Below are 20,205 nucleotides of genomic sequence, written 5' to 3'. Positions count from 1 at the left end.
CCCGTGTATTGTGGTAGGTATTTAAGTTATAGTGTGTTTTTTTACTATGTATTTCGTTCGAATCGTAATATAGAATACATCACGCAGCTGCAGACGATCGAGTATTAAATAAAGCGTTTCTATCAAATTCGCGTTTTGAATTTTCTATACTCCTGCACTTTACACGGTATAAATATTATATATGTTATGCGTGTCTATGTTCTAGTCACACGAGATCGGGCCTATATATATATATATATACGTATACGCGAGTACATTTAGGTACGCTATGTTATATATTTATACATTAAAATACAAAGATATAGGGTTTGCGTGATGCTTATAAATATGTTTCCTAAATATATAATATTATGTGTTTATAGTTCTATATTATTATTACGTATTTATATTTATAATAAGCATGTCACAAGTGCCTTACAATAATTATAATATATGTGTACCATAAGACCCAACTATAATAATATATTATATACTATCTAGAATAAGATAGATGTACAGTAAACCTACCTATATATGTATTATGTTTTAGGAGATAGGTGCATTTCGATTGTTGAATAAATATGATAATAATGTTATTATTATTATTATTATTATGTTACACGTTTGCAAGTTCGTTTGTTCGATGGCATCGTTAAAAAAAAATATGAATATGAATAGTGTTTATATAAATTTTATATTATGTACTCAGCTATACTCAGTTATTATATTATGTTGTAATATAATAATTATTATTTATGAATATTATCATGTGTATACTCATACCTATATTATTATTGTATATTATTTTTATTTAATTGTTGTCGTTATAATATAGGTACCTATATGTACCTATACATTATTATTATTAATATTAATATAATAAACGATATTTTATTACGATAAACGAATTGGATGTATTTATTTATTATTTCTTTTTTTTTTCAACTCTTAAAATAACGCGAGGCGTCGTTTGTATTAAAAATAAATATCAAACAAGTATAATAATATTATATCCGTCCGAATTTACAAAACAGAACAAAACAACAACAACACTAATAATATTCGACGGAGAGCCTCGCCGTCAGAGCGCAGATCATATTCTCGTTGACCCGTTGTTTGCGGATAATAAATTTTAAAGTTAGGTGTGTGTGTGTGTACGTTGTCTATATATTGTTGTACGTGAAATTTGTTGTGTGTGTGTACACTCAACGAGCACACAAAAAGATCAAATTTCGACGCAGATAAACTAACGCTAACTGGCAATGAATGGGCGCGCGCGCGTATTACAATCCCTCAAACGGATTACAGAGAGCGTACCTATATATAAATAATAAACATGAGTAAGTCCAGACTGTTAAGTGTTTTCGTTATAGTGTAGGTATATAGAGTTGCAGAAGAAGAAAAAAAAATTAAACGTCTGACTATAGAGGTTATAGAAAAAAAAAATCTCACCGAAAATGTTTAACGGGCGTTGTTCGGAACAACAACTTGTTCCGGGTAAGTATTTATATTATATTATAATATAACGTTTATGTAATGTCACATAAAATTATAATCGTCTCGGTATGGTGTCGTATTATATATTATTATCAAAAGCGACGAAAAAATATAATTTATTTTGCGAATAAAATGGACATTTTGTGTATACGAGTGATATTGACCCAATATTATATACCTAAACTATTTGTACATAAAAGCACCTATAAGTCTGTATACAGATAATAAATATAATTTACTGAATACATTTTGATTGATTATATAGCTCCGGGGATAATAGTTTATTTAATCAACCACTAATACCTATTATACCTATTGGTGCGTAATGCGTATATATTATGCTTTTAAAATATAATATAGCAAACGTTTTCTTTTTTTACGTACTGCGGGGGGGCACAACACACGAGTATTTGACACATCGAATGGTCATTCAAGTGCAGTGTTAACAGACTTTTGAACCTATACCTAAAAAAATATATCAATTTAGGTTGTCTTTTTGCTCTCGTTATTATTATATTATATGTATATAACAATCGGATTTCGCACAGTAGTCATTTATTCTATATAGGTACATTTACGAGAGAAAAACCACAATATGATGGTTTTTTTTTTTTACGTGTTTATTATTATAACGCCTACCTATAAATTGGTGTGATGGGTACCGTACCTAAATAGAGGTGCCTATTATATTTTTGTTATTTTAATATAACAATTGGATTTCGTGCAGTGAAATATTGACATACACGCTGTGGGTGTTCCAAAAAGGCTCTATTTGTAGGTTATAGTCATTAGTCATCAACTCTTCTTTATATCTATACGAATTTCCAAAAGAGGAAGTCCACGGTTTGTTTTTTTTTACGTTCATATAATATTCTTAAGATGACCGCGTATCATTTGGTTTAGGTTTGATATATTATACAGGTATCTATAGGCTATTGTATTTATATGATCAATGCTGCGGTTTCAGAAAATGTGCAGTTTTAAAAATAACACCATTTTTGGACAATGTAATTATATCGCTACTACTGTCAACGGTTAAAAACTTACACACTTAGACAATCTTTATTAAGGTAAAACTTAAATTTAAGTAATTTCAATCATTTTAAATTGTATAAAAAATATAATATTGTTAAACTGATGTTAGCACGCAATTAGCTTTTCTTTAATAATTCTTTGACAATGATTTAGTTTCTACTTTTACTCAGTGTCAAGATAACTAATTCAATCTTTAGCCTATATAGTTTAGAATCTCTCTCCTCCGGTACAGCCATTGACTCTGGATGTGATCCTTCTGTCGCATTCTTTAAATATATAATATTATATCTAAATTGTATTTAGTAATATTGTTGGAATAGTAAACATATTATTATTATAAAAAAAACACATTTTTTTTCATTGGGTGCCTTTTTGTTTAATGTGCATGCCATTATAGTCCTCTATATAATATATCCAATTGTATTTAGGTAGGTATCAGTTAACATTTATAAAAAGCTTCATTATTTTAGTAGATACTTATCTATCCCAGTGCCTAGCATACCAGCGCCTGCGGTGCCAAGAATCATTTTTAGCGCCCCCACCCCCTCTATCAAATATCCTTATACCTATACAAAGAGACTACATGGGATTAGGAGAGGGGTATTCGTTAGGTTTTAGGCTATCCTGTACAATATACAACAATTTCAATATATTTAGCCGCAAATTCTGTTGATCGTTAGATAATCATGCGGTCAATCGTTTGTCTATGGGTAGCGTCATCTTAGGGATTTAATGGCAATCCTATATAAACACGAACAAATGTCTATCGATAGGTAGGTATAATAAGGTTCAAGGTTGCATAAACAATTAATGAATCAATATGTATATTATATAGTGCGAGCTAATATGGTTATATAATATTATAATAATAATATATAGTATAATAGTCCCAGACCATACAATTGGTCAATTATATTTTATATATACATTTTAGCGCGAATCATTAAAATTATAATAACCTTTTAATGCAACCCGGTGCGCATACGAATATTGTATAAACGCAACAATTTCGTTTAATATCATATTATTAAGCGTAGTTTTAAACTATTATATACATATAGCAACGGAATTTTTATTTTTTTTTTGGATTTTTCTGCCGGGCACAATGATACGTATATTATCTACCCACCCATTCGGCGGGGGGGCGCACCGCGCATGCGAGTTTGACAATTTGACATTGAAGTTACACAGTTATATACAAAGCGTGTTTCTAATCTTCGTGCGATTCAACAACGGAGACACCCTGCTGCAGCATACAGCATAATATTATATGTTTTATAATAATACGACATGTACATGAGCCTCAAACGGATTCCACGTCTACAAAATAAACTGTACGCTATACAGTAGCTATAATATAATAATATTTTATACTAAATTGAACGAGCATATAGGGGGTATATATGCCAAAACATAATATTATTATGCTCTAAATAATATCACACACTATTAAATAAAAAAATATATAAACCGTGTTATTTATATTTTTATTTCAATTGAATTGTAGGTATTATATTATATGTATAGAACATAGATGCATTCATAATTATCTTATTGCATAGATTGCGGAAAACTTGGGTTATCGATGGTTTTAGACTGGAAAATGTTAAATGTACTGTGCCTACCTACTATAAATACAAATAAATTGAATTAATTAATTCATAAATTATTTAATAATGATAATATTGTATGCGTTTTAAATATGGTTAGACTTTTTTGTCTCTGACTCGTAAGATTTTTTTACAATTGTGCTACATCGAATAAAATTGCTAAATTATCATCCTTTATATAAATTTGTGCGGCAATTTATTTAATACAATTTAAAATCTCGATAGGTAATAAAAAAAAAATTCCGTTTTTAAACAAATATTATTAGAGAAAAAACTTATAAGAAAACGCGTTTGCATAATAAACCAATAACGCGATATCCTTATTAAACTGTTATATTAATAAATTAAATTATAATAAAAAAAATAAATTATATTTGATAGGTATATGCCATAATTGAATATTTTAAAGCGTTATTTAATAACTCGACGACTTTATGTTTTTTATTTTTTTTTAATGTTTAACAAGAAATAAAAAATGTACCTATAATATGTTTATAGACGAGTGACAAAAACGAATATTTATGCATCTTTATTATCATTAGTAATTACTAAAGATATATTATATATGTGTATACCTAATAATAATAATGTCATCTGCCGGTCAACGAAAATATAATAATAATGTTATACATAAATGGTAAATACGATATCTTATATGAAATGCCATTTATTCTATGCGTTGCAGAATATTAAAGTGAGGTTTTTTATCTATAAAAATTATATACCTACCTATCTCGATTATACCTAATATCGTCTTTACCAAATTTTTTCTCACCGTAAATTTATACAAACTTGCCCACATTAAACATAACCACGTCATAAAAATATAATTTTCGTAAGTGGTACCTATCGTGATTTTATTATAGTTTATACCTAATTAGGTTTATACAGGAACCATGATGGAATGTTATTATTATTCGTTTTTACACAGAGAGACGCCGTACGGCTTGCACGAATTTACAAGTACGAAACAAACCGATTGCAAAAAGTTACAAAATTATCCTTTCTCAAGATTAACATTTTTCCTATAGTTGCACTAAACACTCATAATATATTAAATAGGTATTGAAAAGACAAATAAAATGTCACATACAAATCTATATTAATTGTTATTTTAAATTTAATGTAACCTTTAGTGTATTAACTTATCCGTTAATAGTGGTGTAATGACATAAATACAATATAATAATACCAGTAACGAAACGTTTCGGGTTCGTTGGACTTGTCGGATGTTCCCGAAGCCAAAGAAATACGCCGGCGTACACAATAATAATAATAAGTGACTATTATTAAGACATAATATAATAATAATAATAACGGTTACTGTAATATTTTTTTTTTATTTTTTATTTTTTATTTTTTTTTTAATATGTGGTAACGTGGTATAAACGCTTTGTAAACAGTGTTGTACTACGTTTATTTAAATACACAATATAATATTATATAGGTACGTACGCAAACACATAATAGCGGCAGTGTTATTTAAGTCGGTATATATTATAATAATATTGTTATTGTTATTACACAACAAACAGTTACCGTTGAACAGAGATATATACAAATTCTGAATTCAATAAAAAAATGAAATAATAATAATAATATATTGCATCCGACGCATGACATTCCGTTTTTCTGTAAGTACCCTACATATATGGGTACACATAGTATTATTATACTAATAATGCCACTGTACAATTATGTACCATAATAAACGACCGTTTTTTACAGTATATATACTTACTCGTACGTCCAACAAACATTACAAATTATTTACAACTGAGCTACATTCACGTGTACCTATATCATACCTTCACTGCAGCTAATTCACGCGTAGGCATAATAATATACACTATACTACCTACCTAGATTATAAGTTATTACTACGGTGTACTCATGTAGGACTGAAATTGATTGACAGCCAGACATTAATAATTATTAGATTGATCATAATATATAATTATATTGTTATTAATATTTTTTAAATTAAATTTGTTTTTTATATGCCACGCGAAGATTTAATAAACACAAAATCAACTCTTTGAAATCTAACTGTTTACACCTACATGCAATAACGAGAAAAAATAATATATATATATCATATTAACAAAAACCATTTTCACCGCCGGGAATGATATGTGTTCTCACAGCACCTATATAATGAACTATATTATGAACTATATAGGTAGGTATATATTATAACAGTGACTGTCTTGGGGTGGGCGGGAGGAGCTCGCCCTTCCGGAAATTTTATACCTTACTTAATATATGGTTTGTGAACAATTTTAAATCCACTCCTCCACAGTACAATACTTATTGTATTAATAACCCAAAGTTTCGACAAAAACATAATCGGACTGTAAAAGAGTCGAAATCGTATCTAAACATGTTATAAACTGATATAGATAATGTTATTTTAAACGACGTTTATTTATTATACTCTGTCCGCGTACCACAAGTCAGTAATACGATACTCCTACGCTCTTACATTATAATAAAGACGTATTATAGCACAAGCAATAATAACAACGTGTTTGGATAAAGTCGTAGAAATAAATATTATTACGACCACGATTGAAGATAATATTAGGCGTTTGTATAACACCATAGCTATAATTTGAAATTACGCACATATTTAAATGTTAAAAGAGTATAGAAAAAGTTTTTTTTTATCGTCGTCGTGGTTTTTCGGTAGTGACGATATATTACGAACAACTACTTATAATTTATATTCTGCATACCTATTTTATTATTATATAATATTATTTATAATGTCACCGAGTTTTCAAGGTTTAAATCTTATAACTATCTACAACATCCATAGTGCCAGTTGAAAACTATAATAATAAAACAGAAACCTTTCCATATTTTATGTGTATTACATGGTATTTATTATTTTTTAATGTCAAATAAACATGGGTAGATAATATTTACTACCTATCTAGATATAACTGACTCACAATACTGATGATACTTACGCCTTTCACTATTCACTATAAGTTAAATAGGTGAGTATTTAATATACACAATTTTTTTTACGATTCAATCAGGTATTATACGAGTGCGTACTACAGGTGTCATTATAATTCACTCGTAGTTTGATGGAATATTCTACTTGGAACTTGCACAGTATATTGTTGGAATGTTTTATTTTAAAGTTATTCAGATTTTTTTTTGAATCAACAGGCAGGAAAACATACATACATAGTATATGGCGTGGTGTAAAATTTATATAGAGCGATTTCCTCTCGGTCGTCATAATATACATAATATGTACGAGTACCGTCAAAACGATTTGTATATCGTCTCTCTCCCCTACGCTCATACAAAATATATAATGTGATGTATATATTTATATGTTTATGAGGTACGTGTGCGCGGCGAAAACGTTTTCACTAATTTTGTCAGGACACCGACGACGGAAAATGCAGTGTTATATATTACACTATTATGTGTATTATAATAAATACATAGGGCGTGCTCGGTCGTTTAAGGGTGGTTTTCTCATGGGAATTATTGGGGTAAAACACTATTAACGTTAAAATATATACGACGCGGCGGTGATTGCTGCAGTGGTGTGGCCGATGGCGAAGTCAAAAGGCGAATTCAATAGATATTGGATAACAAAATATAATATTATATTATATATGACGTTGCGTCGTATAATACTGCAGCAGTGTATAGGTACAATATATAAACGGGCATTGTGCCGATCTATCGGTACTGAAAAACGACTTTCGCGGCGATATGGGTAATAATCACGTACAATATTAATATTATAATATATCGTCGATCAATCGATCATCGGATGGTCTAATAATACATACCTGTGTATATTGTGTATATATATATATGTTATAAATGTACATCCGGAATCGAGTGATGTTTTCGTCACGCGAGTTTACTTTCAGATCAATTTCGCACCGATGAAACTATTTATATTCACTGTTCACCCATCAGCGTATATTATGTACGTGTTTTATTAGAAAAAAAAAAACTATACAGGCTGCAACGTCCAATATGTAATTATTATATATTGCCTTTCAGATGGGGTGAACTTTGTCGGTATAACCACTTCAGATTAGATTTCCTAAATTTGTGGTAGGTAAATCGTATATTATGACGTAACATGTTTTATTATACATTTATAATAGGCACCTATATATATTATAAAAATCAATGAAATATTATTATCTTGATGTGGTACCCATATAAAAACATAAATGATTTAACAAGCTCACCTACATTTTACGTCCAATACTGAATTTATTCAAATTCCAAAGACCATATTTTTAAAAAGGTAGGTTAGTACTTCGATTTTTAGACAATTTAAAGATCGTCGTGACCTATTGTGATAAAAAGTTATTTTTTACGAGTGAAAACCAACCTATTTTACCTTAAATTATATGCAAGCAGCACGATTAAAGATAGTACTATCTTTAATCGTGGCAAGCAAGCAGACGAATCATCTTTTTTATAGATATGTTCAGACGTAGGTAAAGTTTCTGAATTATTAAAATGTACATATAATAGGGTCTATGGGTAATTATATAATCTATTAAAAAATATAAAATACAAGTAATATTTAATCTAGTATTTATTATATTCATTATTCGGACATTTTTTACAAATTATAAAATTGTAATAGATTATAGTGAGTAATGATTAACAAAATGCGATATGTTCTTATTGAATAACTCAATTGGTTTCTATTTTATGTAATATTAATAAGTGCTAAAACGCTATTGTGAAATTGAATAAATTCATTATTAAATGAAAAATGAGGGTGAACACTGAGCATACTTGGTGAATCACCCTATATAATATTATTAGGTGGCCTTGTGTTGCGTGATGGTTGGCTACAGTCACAAAACGTGTTCTGAAGTCAAGTATCAGCCGGTGCCACTGGTTCCCAGATGGAATGACCACCCGTGTTCTAGTGACAAATCCTCGCCACATATACACACGTGTTTTAACCAACCGTACCCTCCCCCACAGTTAAAAAATATACTAAAAAATAATCGCACAATGGCCTGTTTCTACGAGTGAATTAATAAATAAGTAAAAAAAATATTTTGCCTATTTTAATATATAAAATATTTTTAATATTATACTTTATAACTACAAAAACCTATCGGTATTTTATTTATGTTTATTTAATGATTTACATAGTTGTGAATAAACGTTGAACTATTGAACTATAGTCTAACTTTAAAGTCATCCACGGTCAATTTTATACGACGAATTGACGCACATCCGTGTATCGTACATATTCATATTCTAAATATTCTGTTGTAACTAATGTTTTTCAGTGTTTATTTTCGAGCACAATGTACGATTTTCCCCATGCATTTGTTTGCAAAATATCTCTTAAATAAGCACGAACTCCTCTAAATATCAGTCATAAACTCTCCCCCCCCCCACCATAATTGTATCTTAAATAAGATAATATCAATGTTTTCACAAACTTTATCAAGATGTGTAGATGTATACACACACCACACGATATCGAATCTGAAGGATTATAATTTTTTTTAAAATTATGTTTAAGGTTTTGACGACTGAGGTCATTAACCTGTAGGTTGGTAGGTTGGGACGGTTGGTATGGTCGGTTAGGAACACGTGTATGTGTGACAAGGTTTTTGCGCACTATGCGATACCGGGTGGTCACCCATCCGAGAATTAGTGGCGGCGGCCGTTGCTTGCTCTCAATCACGTCGTCGCTTGACTGAGTTCAGCCACTGCGCCGCACCGAGCCACTCTGAAGGATTCATGGGTGCTACATCCGTTCGTTTCATTTATGGTATTATTGCATTCGACATGTTTTCACATTTACTTCAAGCCTCAAGGTTATAACTTATAGGGCAATTGTTATTTCTATGATTATTTATAGTTTTGTATACCTTTGCAATTGTGGGCTGCAGTAAGCACATATCCTAGATTATATGTACTTACTGTTGAATTACATAAAACATTTTTTAAGGACTTGATGCGAAGTATATATTTATAAAAATATATATATGCCGATATTAATCATAATTGATAAAATATATATGTAGGTATATCTGGTATACGTGCAGACTGTAATGACGATCCTGCGCCTTATTACTCACTGATTTAAGTATCTGATCGAATTCTCCACTAGTTTAGTAACATATAGGTACGAACCACGGCGTGTTGGCCATCACCACCGATCTCGTATATAATTATAATTTTATTGTCATTTCTCCACGGATGACGTGTAGCATCACGTTAACATAAACACACAAATCACATAACACATTATAATATATATACGATTATATGAGCTATAATATGTAACACGTCGTCGTATTATACTGTGTACATAATATAATATTATAGGGTTTGCAGCTCCTATACAAAATATATTGTAGTAATGGGTGTATACGCACATTCCGTGAGCTCGAGAAGAGAGATACGCACGAGCGGGATCGACATAAAAAAAAAAAAAAAAAAAACAGATTCGTAGAAAGGAAAAGTATAATGTATAAGTGACGGGCACGCGGTAACGGCGCGGCAACCCCCGGTAACGGACCGTGAAACCGGGAGCAGCGGTGGCCTCCGGATGGGTGTCCGCGGCAACGTGTTACGATAATGCGCGCGCCGTGGTGCTGCAACCTGGTAGCCGACCTACGTGTGACCAGTCCTAATTCAATTTGTTCGGGTCGCATATGCATATTATAAAAGTACATATATGTTCGCTACACGAGGAGGAGGCGAGAGCAGAGAAGACAAAACCGTATACTCGCACATTTTATACGCCTAGGTACACAATGTAGCACTGGTAGCACCGCGGGAGTGGCTGCAGGACGTGATTTATGTCGCGGACTCCGGGGAAGGGTTGCACGCGCATCGTCGGAAATCGAGAGTGTCCGCATAAAAACGAGCTCCGACGGTGGTCAACCCCGCGCGCGCGTAAATGCGTACAACAGTGCAGGGTACCTATAATATGATATTATAACACGAGCGCAGCGTAATACCATAGCCTCTTTTTTTCCGCGGTTCTAAAAACCCGAATTACCCTTTCGCTGGCCACGGTCGTTAACGTCTCGCGTAAATCACCCGGCAATATAACGCGTAAGGGTCGTTCGACTCGGCAGCGTCGGCGGTGGTGGTCTGCATATTATTATTATGCTCTATTTCACTATACATACAGGCTCGCGTGTAAAATAAATCAGAAGCTATCACGCAGCGCGTCGATACATAACAAGAATAATATAATGCGTATAAGAATGAGATGAACAGAAAAGGATTATAATATATACGCGCGCATATATTGTATACAATATAATAATATGTGTTTATAATAATAATATGCGACCGGGACGACTCCTGGGCGCGCGCGAGCGGGTGCACATTCGTCGAATTACACGGTCAGTGTTATAAAAACACTGCCCCCGATGGTGTCCGTCCGGGGCCCGGTCGTTAAGTTTCCTGTCGTTTTTATATATATTATATTATACATAATAATATATACTTACTCGGTTTTTTTTCCCTGTCGCAGATACATATATATATATATATATATATACTTGTACCCTGACTCTCGTATATATGTACTGCGACGAGTCGCTCCGGAATGGACACAGTTATATATATGTATAGTGCACACAATACTTTTATATTTTTTCTACTTATTTCACTCCTTTGACCCGTTTTATATGCGCATCGTTCGGTGTATACGTATTATTATTATTATTATTACGTTATATAGTGTGCGCGCACGCGGTTGCAGTAAAATCGGACTACCGATGATGACGGTAACTTCATAACATATTATATTATGCGTTTTCGATGTGTTTTTTTTTTCTCGAAATTCCACACAACCCTTGTACGAATAAATATAATAATATGTATACACTCGCAACGACTTTTCCCTATTATACGGTACACTGCTGAGGGACACCCGCCGCGAAGTGAGTGCACTGCGTATGCGCGACGTTGTGCTGCTGCTGCTGCTGCTGCTGCAGTTGTAAAAGGCCAGCAGTCTTCCACATAATATAATATAATAGTGTAATAATACATACATACTGTATATTGTATGTTATGTCGTACACAACAATAAGCAAATTCGATTTGATTTTCAACCAAATTTTTTTTTCCCTGTTGTTTGGAAAGTTTGGAGGGTCCGAGAATACGGGTGATTTATAATATTTTGATTATACCCGTTTGATCCGTTGTCGTGTAATAATAATAATATACATTGTTGTTGTAGTAAAACGATTAAACTGCAATGTATTCAAGAGTGTGTAGTTTATACAGATAAGAATCGAATATTATGTATACTGTGTGCACGTCATTCATAAAATATATTGTAATATCATAAAATGTTTTACTACATACAATAACAACAATCTCAAACAAAGTGTGCTAGAATACTTATAAATTATATTATATACGCTGTTTATATCACAAACGCATTATAATATATAATAGATCACAAATTAAAAGAATGTGTTAATCTAACTTATCCGGTGAATTATTTAGGTTATTTGGATTAATTTAAACGAAAAAAAGTAGGATTTTTTAAACATTAGTTTTCAATTTCCTACTTATATTATTATATTAAATTAACCATGGTTGTTTAATTCTTTGTTTCAATATTATTTTTGTTTTTTAGTTATAGTATACAATTTGTGGTTATTCGTTTATATCAGGTATATACCAAATAATAATACTTATATAATATATATATAGTGTCGGGAAATAATAAATCAAGACAGTGAGACACAAGGGAATAATACTGTAAGTAGAAAAAATTCCCGCCATTTATGATTGTACTTACAATAACGTGTGACACGAAATAACAAAAACAAAAAAATTAATGTTTTACAAACAAATTTCGCAGCCGGTACGACAATATACAGTCGCCATTGTTTTCGTCTCGATGGAATATTGTAGGCGGTTGCTTATATATAAATACCTTCACTCCTTTCGCTAACGCGCACCCATATTTCCTACATTATATGATATATATACCTAGGTATATTATAAGCGACGTGAGCATCGCAATAGGCAATAATAATAATATTTTATTACCGAATCTCCATTGTTTTGGTGGCCGTCTCATTCGACACCTGTCACGATGTGCAGCACCGAATGTGCTGCAGCGCGCGCACATATTATTGTTTTATATTGTTCTCCGATGTACATATAAATATAATATATATATATATAAATATATATATAGTGTTATATGTACGTATTATACTAATATATATAGTATATGAACTTACATATATGTATTTTAAAATTTATTTTCCCGACAAGGATGTGCGCCTTCCTTCCTCGCCCCCTTATTGTTTTGCTGCCCGACTATATAATAATATAATATTATGTGTAGTATTATTATTGTACTACTTAGTGAGCACTCACATACAGTGCCTACCTACTGTTATACAATATACACGTCATTCGTGGCATTATTTCGTCTCCGGATAAAGAAGAGCACTCCGTAAGCGTATAATATACCTAACTCGCCTATATATATATATATATAGGATAAATAGGTAGGTCTATAATATAATCTTTATAGGGTAGGTGTACCCGCGCGCGTAACAGTAATTAAATCAAATCGAGAGGGAGGAAAACTAAAGACTGCGGTACGAATATAATATTTATATATGTATTATATTATATCCTTCAACCGCGTGTCACACAAAGGACCGCCGACACCGCCCATCGAAAGATTTTACGAAGCCCTGTGCACAAAGGACGGTGCAATATTATCGTCTCAGTTTTTTTATTTCATTTTATTATTTTTTTATTATAAACGCATTTTTTTTTCTTTAACCCCAACGTTCAATTTATTGTTTTGTACATATAAATACGATCAAAGGCCCGTCGTCGTGCCGACCGGCGTTTCCGATTACTACTTATACGCATACACGTTACCCATACATAATAATATTTTTATTATATACGAACGCCAATTTTTCCACTCTTTATTCTTCAAATCCTTTTTACAACGGTGGCGTGTACCTATATCGGTTTACCAAAGTACACCGACCAATAGTGACGTTTTTCCCCCTTTTTATTATTATTATTATCCTTTTCACGGGTTTTTTCTTCGTTTCACCACATTTTGTCCATGCTCGTATATATATAGTATACCTACGTACACACATTATATATGTATGTTTACTTGCCAATGAAATAAAAGTGCGTACACCTATAAAGCATGTGCGAAGCGTTAAAAAAAAATCGGATTATTGCAATATATTAGATTTATATATATATATATAGGTACGTACCCTGCATATTGTCGTGTCCCTTACTTTATATGTACGTACGTGCTGTATAATATCATATTCCATTATTATATTCAATCGTCGTTTCAGGTGTTTGGCTGCGTGAATGACTCAACGATATATCTCTATCTCGATATCGTCTATTATTTACTGCTGCAGGACCCGACACTATGATAGGTATTTTAATATTTTACACGTTTAAATTTCATAATTAATCAACAACTGTTACAGTGCTTGCATATACGTGTATAATAATATTACATACATAGTATACATATACGAGTAGTTACCAACGTACAACGTTTAAATAACATATACACAGTATATATACACTATCTTGCATAGGTATATATATATATGTAGAATCCAGAAGCCACTGAAATGAAAAAAAAGCGATGTAATGCGTGCGTTGACTGGTTATCGTATTATATGCACATACTTGGACCTTCGCCAGGTGTATGGATCTCGACTGCAGGAGGATTAAAAACCGTACCATACAATAAAATGTTGTCGTGTTAGGTGTAAGGTGACTAGAAGCAATATATAACTCATATATATATATGCAACTAATAATGAATCATATTAATATATACTATATAAGTGCGCAAACGTTAATGGATTAGACAAATAGCCGAAGAGTATATAAATATACTATAAGTAGATAAATTAGTTGGTACCTAATACCTATATATATATATATATATATGTACAGACAGATAAATCGTCCACGAGAGTACGTAGTATTATTTTAAGTACGTCTTCGTCGATGTTGTACAACATATATTATATTTATATACATACCATATAGCTGCAGTTGCCACTTGCGCACGTGCATCAAACGCATTACGAATGCCTAGCTGTCCTAGCTGCTTATATTTTAAATCACTTATATATTATATTGCTTAAGATATCTAATGTTTATCTTAAATGAAAAAAAGTCGTACATGTAAATTGATAAATCTGATTTAAAACACGGAAAAATTAAATATCCATGAAAATGTATATTATATACGAACACTAATATTCACACAAACAGATTCATAATTTATAGATAAGTCATAATGTTAATATTATTTTTTTTTGGTGTAGTGTGTAAACTTACATTTTACTAATATACTCTATTAAATATTAGTTACTCATCAAGTTCTCTCATCCACTTATCTTCTCGGATCCCAGTCCTTCGATGACATATAGTAGAAGACACACTAGATACTATAATATAGTTGCGTGGCAAGGAGCACGACGAGAGGGCGGCAGAGTTGGATGCAATAGTCAATCGACAGGTTGTCACTCTGGCTGACAGAGCCTCCACACTATTAGGTTTGAGTGGAATGAGATTCCAGGTCGTTGGATGCTTGCGATCATAGATGATATTTACATGGATACATAGGACATCCACATATACCTAATATACTAGGTATAATTTGAGCGAAGAGTCTACTAGGCAGTTACCATAATGGTTATTTGTGGTTATAGATACTGGTTATACGATAAATACAATTTTTTATCGATCCGATATACTTATCTGTCAATTTTTAATTAACACGTTGATGGACACGCCATGCCATAGCATTCTATGTGTATTGGTCTTGCCGGTGCATGACTGCTATAGCATTTGTTTTTGTAAATGTTGATTTAGGGTTAAAAATTTAGTGATGCTAAAAGGTCAGAAATGTGGTGCAGTTGTGTCCATCAACGTGTTAAATAATAAATTTCAATATGGTTTATTATTATTATTGACTATTGTAATTAGGTACCTTCTGTTATATCAATGTTTAAAGTTATTATTAATAAGTATAAAGCAAAATATGTCTGTGTTGTGGTTTTACTTATATTATAGGCCACACATATAACCATATCGTATACCATATCGTTGTAACCAGTATGCTCTTCGATCACATTTGAATACATTGTATGTGCCATCCATGTTGACCGTGTACATAAAATATTATTATCAATGTTTACGATGCCGGGTCAAGAAGATTAGAGAACAGGATATCAGACATGCTGGTTAGTGGTTCTGCGAACTTGGTCGGAATCATCATAACAAGGGACCCTATAGTCTGGCTGGTTCTGCGAATCGACATCCGAGCCGAGAAGTTCTTTGGATCCAAATGATATTTCAAATATTATGTATTTGTATTATAGTATTTTTTCTAAGATGGTGTGTGTTTTTATTATCTGGGTTCAACACTGAATGAACTCTATATTATTGTGTCTTATTTCTATATAATATTATATGCATTGTGTATATACTTAACTGTATAATACAGATATATTATTATGTACGTAGAGCACAATTATATTACACTATTACCACATGATTAAACAATAAATATGTATACAGTACACCTCTGCATAATAATAGGTAAAAAAGTAGTCTTCACGTCACACCACGCAGAATACATTTTAAATAATAATTATATCATATACATTTAATAATATCGTTCAGTGCGTCATATTGTGTTATTTGACGAAACCGACGCGAGAGACGCTCGTTATAAATTGCCAATTAAAATCGTCCGCGTTAACGCGATTTTAGGGCCGGGGGGCGTTCGCTTGAACCCGCGAAGTACTCACGCGTGTAGTTATACGACGGAAAAGAAATAATGCATTATAATAATATATCCCTATTATAGGTATCATGGTTATACTTTTTATAAATTTAAATCAGTTTCATTCGTTTTTGCCTTTCGGAGAGGACGAGGTTTTCAAAAATCGTTTCGCTTGCAAAACGACGACGATATTCGCGCAAAGAGACGACAAAATCAAAAGACATTACGAACAACATCACTTATATCAATCGCCAGCGGACTGCGGTCATTTAATTAGATTATTTATTATTTCTCGTCCTCGTCGTGCGGGCATATATTGGTTTCGTATACATATATAATATACGTATTTAATAATGATAAATACACCAACACTATAGCGTGTGTGTGTTTAATTTCTAATATGCGGTGACGATGTTGACACTGGACGCACGTGGCTGTGTGTTTGTGAGCGCCGAGAGGAGCGAGGAGGGTACACACATTATACATTTATCATTATTATTATATACACTTCCGGTCAAGCTGTTAACTAGGGTTATACTGTTTCAATTAACGACCGAGATCCTCCGGGTCGCACTCACCGAAACGGCGGCGGCGACCGGGATGGTGCGTATAAATACAGACGCAATAATAGTAATAATCGTAATAATAACAGTAATTAACCGTCGACCGTCGTTTTTACAGCTCGTTATTATATTATTATTATTATTATTATTATTAGTCATCGCGGTCCCGCAACACAACTATATTATGTACTACGACAGTATATAATACACAGAGATAATAATATACTTACCTATGTAAATTATATCAAGTACGTTATCATTATGAATTATGGCATAGGTTATACCTATGATAATAATATGCGCGTATGTATACGAACTGCACGATGATAATGTCACGCCTACGTCCACGGCGATGTTAGAACGAAAAATAATAAAAAATTATCCACCTGCGGCAAACGGTTGTGTACAATTGTGCGATTATAATTATACAGCTTTAATTTCAGGTATAATAGTAGGTACTACCGCGGTCTTCACTCTATATAATATAATATACATTATATAATATTGTAATTTATAACAATATAAACACGCGAAAAACAAGGAGACACGCGTGCGCGAAAAGAGAATCGTATAACAGATCATTATTAATAACAATAATTTCGTAATAAACGTCACGTTAGAATTGAAAGAAAAATAGCATATAATAATATTATATTGTTGTAACTAATTGTAAGCCCAACAAAACAATGAAAACACGCGGTACCTGCGATACGAAATTTCATCTTCTGAAAAAGTATATACCTATTGACATATGAAGTCTATTTAACTCCCGTCAGATCGACAATCGAAATTCAGAGTTAGTTTAAAATATAATCTTACCACCACCACCACCACCACCACCACCATTAAAAGTTCACAAACGTCCAACGAGTTATATATTATTTTATATATTTTTTTTATCTCAAAGTCATCTGAAATATATATGAAACACGTTGATGTTGACACCTGCTTCACTCTGCAGTGTCTTTATGTTTTTTTTTCTATAATTTATATTCATACGATCCAGTACGCTCAAGGCTCATGTTATAAAATATTTAATACAGAAAATGATTACTTATCGAATCCGCAACGATAAGTTTATATCCGTTCAATCTCAATATTATATAAAATACACAATAATAATATTATCTCGTATGATAAATATGGAAATAAATCGTATTGTTGCAATAATAATATTATAATGTGTCGTACACGTATTATAGGTACGCGTTGCAGTATTATAGACATCAGTAGTTACAACGCTGCGGAATAGTATGCGTTATTATTGCATGTCGCAGACGGTTAATCATAAATCAATGGTAATTTATATATCTGGCAGAAAGGGTTGCGTGCGAGCAGTACACTGCAATATGTGTACATAACATTTGCATTTCAAAGCGACGAAAGGATTATAATATTATCGTTTCGAATGTATTTGGGAACGACACGCAGACTATATTATGCGGGACGTACAATATTATGTATAGGTACATAATAGTACCTACGTTGTTTTCATCGATGATTCTACAATACACGTTATAGTGATTCAAACATGTTATACAATAATTTATAACAGTGATATATTATTATTATTATTATTATTATAATCTCATTATCGCGAGATCGCGCGTCATCGTCGTATTGCAGCTTTTTTTATGTAGGAGATAAAACGTTTTATTTTATAATAACACTATAATAAAATATTATACGCTATGTATTGACGGCTGACAGTCGTATCGTTTAAAGAACTATTATAATATGGCCTTATGGGTAGGTAGATATTATAAAATATTATACGTATACTATGAGTACCAATACGCAATTGTACGAATCGTGTGACCTGGTAAATATAATATTTAAACTTAAACATTTAACTCGAGTGTTGTTATGCTATAGTATTTCCAAACGTGAACAGTGTGTTTGTATATTAGTTGTTGTATAAGTCAAGTCGACCAATATAATGTCTAATTGTATTTTTAGACCATGTAGTATTTAAGGGATACATTTTCCTACGCGTTTGTCTTAAGTGTTTTTGTGTGCAGCTAAATTATTTAAAATATATTATATATTATACACATCAGAATTGTAATACTTTGTATTTTATTATTTTTCATAAATTATAAATTAATTCGACACCTACTTACCTATTATGGTTTAGGCTCCACGTTGATTCTCTGCAGCCTGTCAGTCAGGACAAAGTCGCACATATAATATATATATATATACATATAGATGATAGCGATATACTACACAGATTGATTAAGCTGTTATACAATTTAATAATATTGTTCATGGTAGCGGTGTCTCCTACTATCTAGTATTGCATAGTTGATTAATATCGTTTAACACTGTATTACATTATTTATTAAACGAGTTTTACAGTATAAAACATTGATATAAAATAAATAAATCTATTTGCTATTTGGAAGAAATAATGAAAGTACAAAAAATATATATATATATTGTGTACCGTAGCTAAACATATCAGTTATTTTACGGACCTATCATAATTGATAAAAATGGAATTATTTATAATTGTATCTACCAACGCGAAAAATAATAACATCGGTTTTTAACAAATTAAATTAATTAAACATGAACGATGCATCAAGTCAAGTCACTATTTATAGTAAAAGTGCTTATGTAATGATTACATGTTATATATGGGGCTAATAAATTAGAATTGTACTTCCAAATCATGTCTAAAACAAATGGTAAA

The sequence above is a fragment of the Acyrthosiphon pisum genome, chromosome A3, assembly GCF_005508785.2.
Source record: "Acyrthosiphon pisum isolate AL4f chromosome A3, pea_aphid_22Mar2018_4r6ur, whole genome shotgun sequence".
Classification (NCBI taxonomy): Eukaryota; Metazoa; Arthropoda; class Insecta; order Hemiptera; family Aphididae; genus Acyrthosiphon; species Acyrthosiphon pisum.
Note: the sequence above shows the minus strand (reverse complement) of the source record.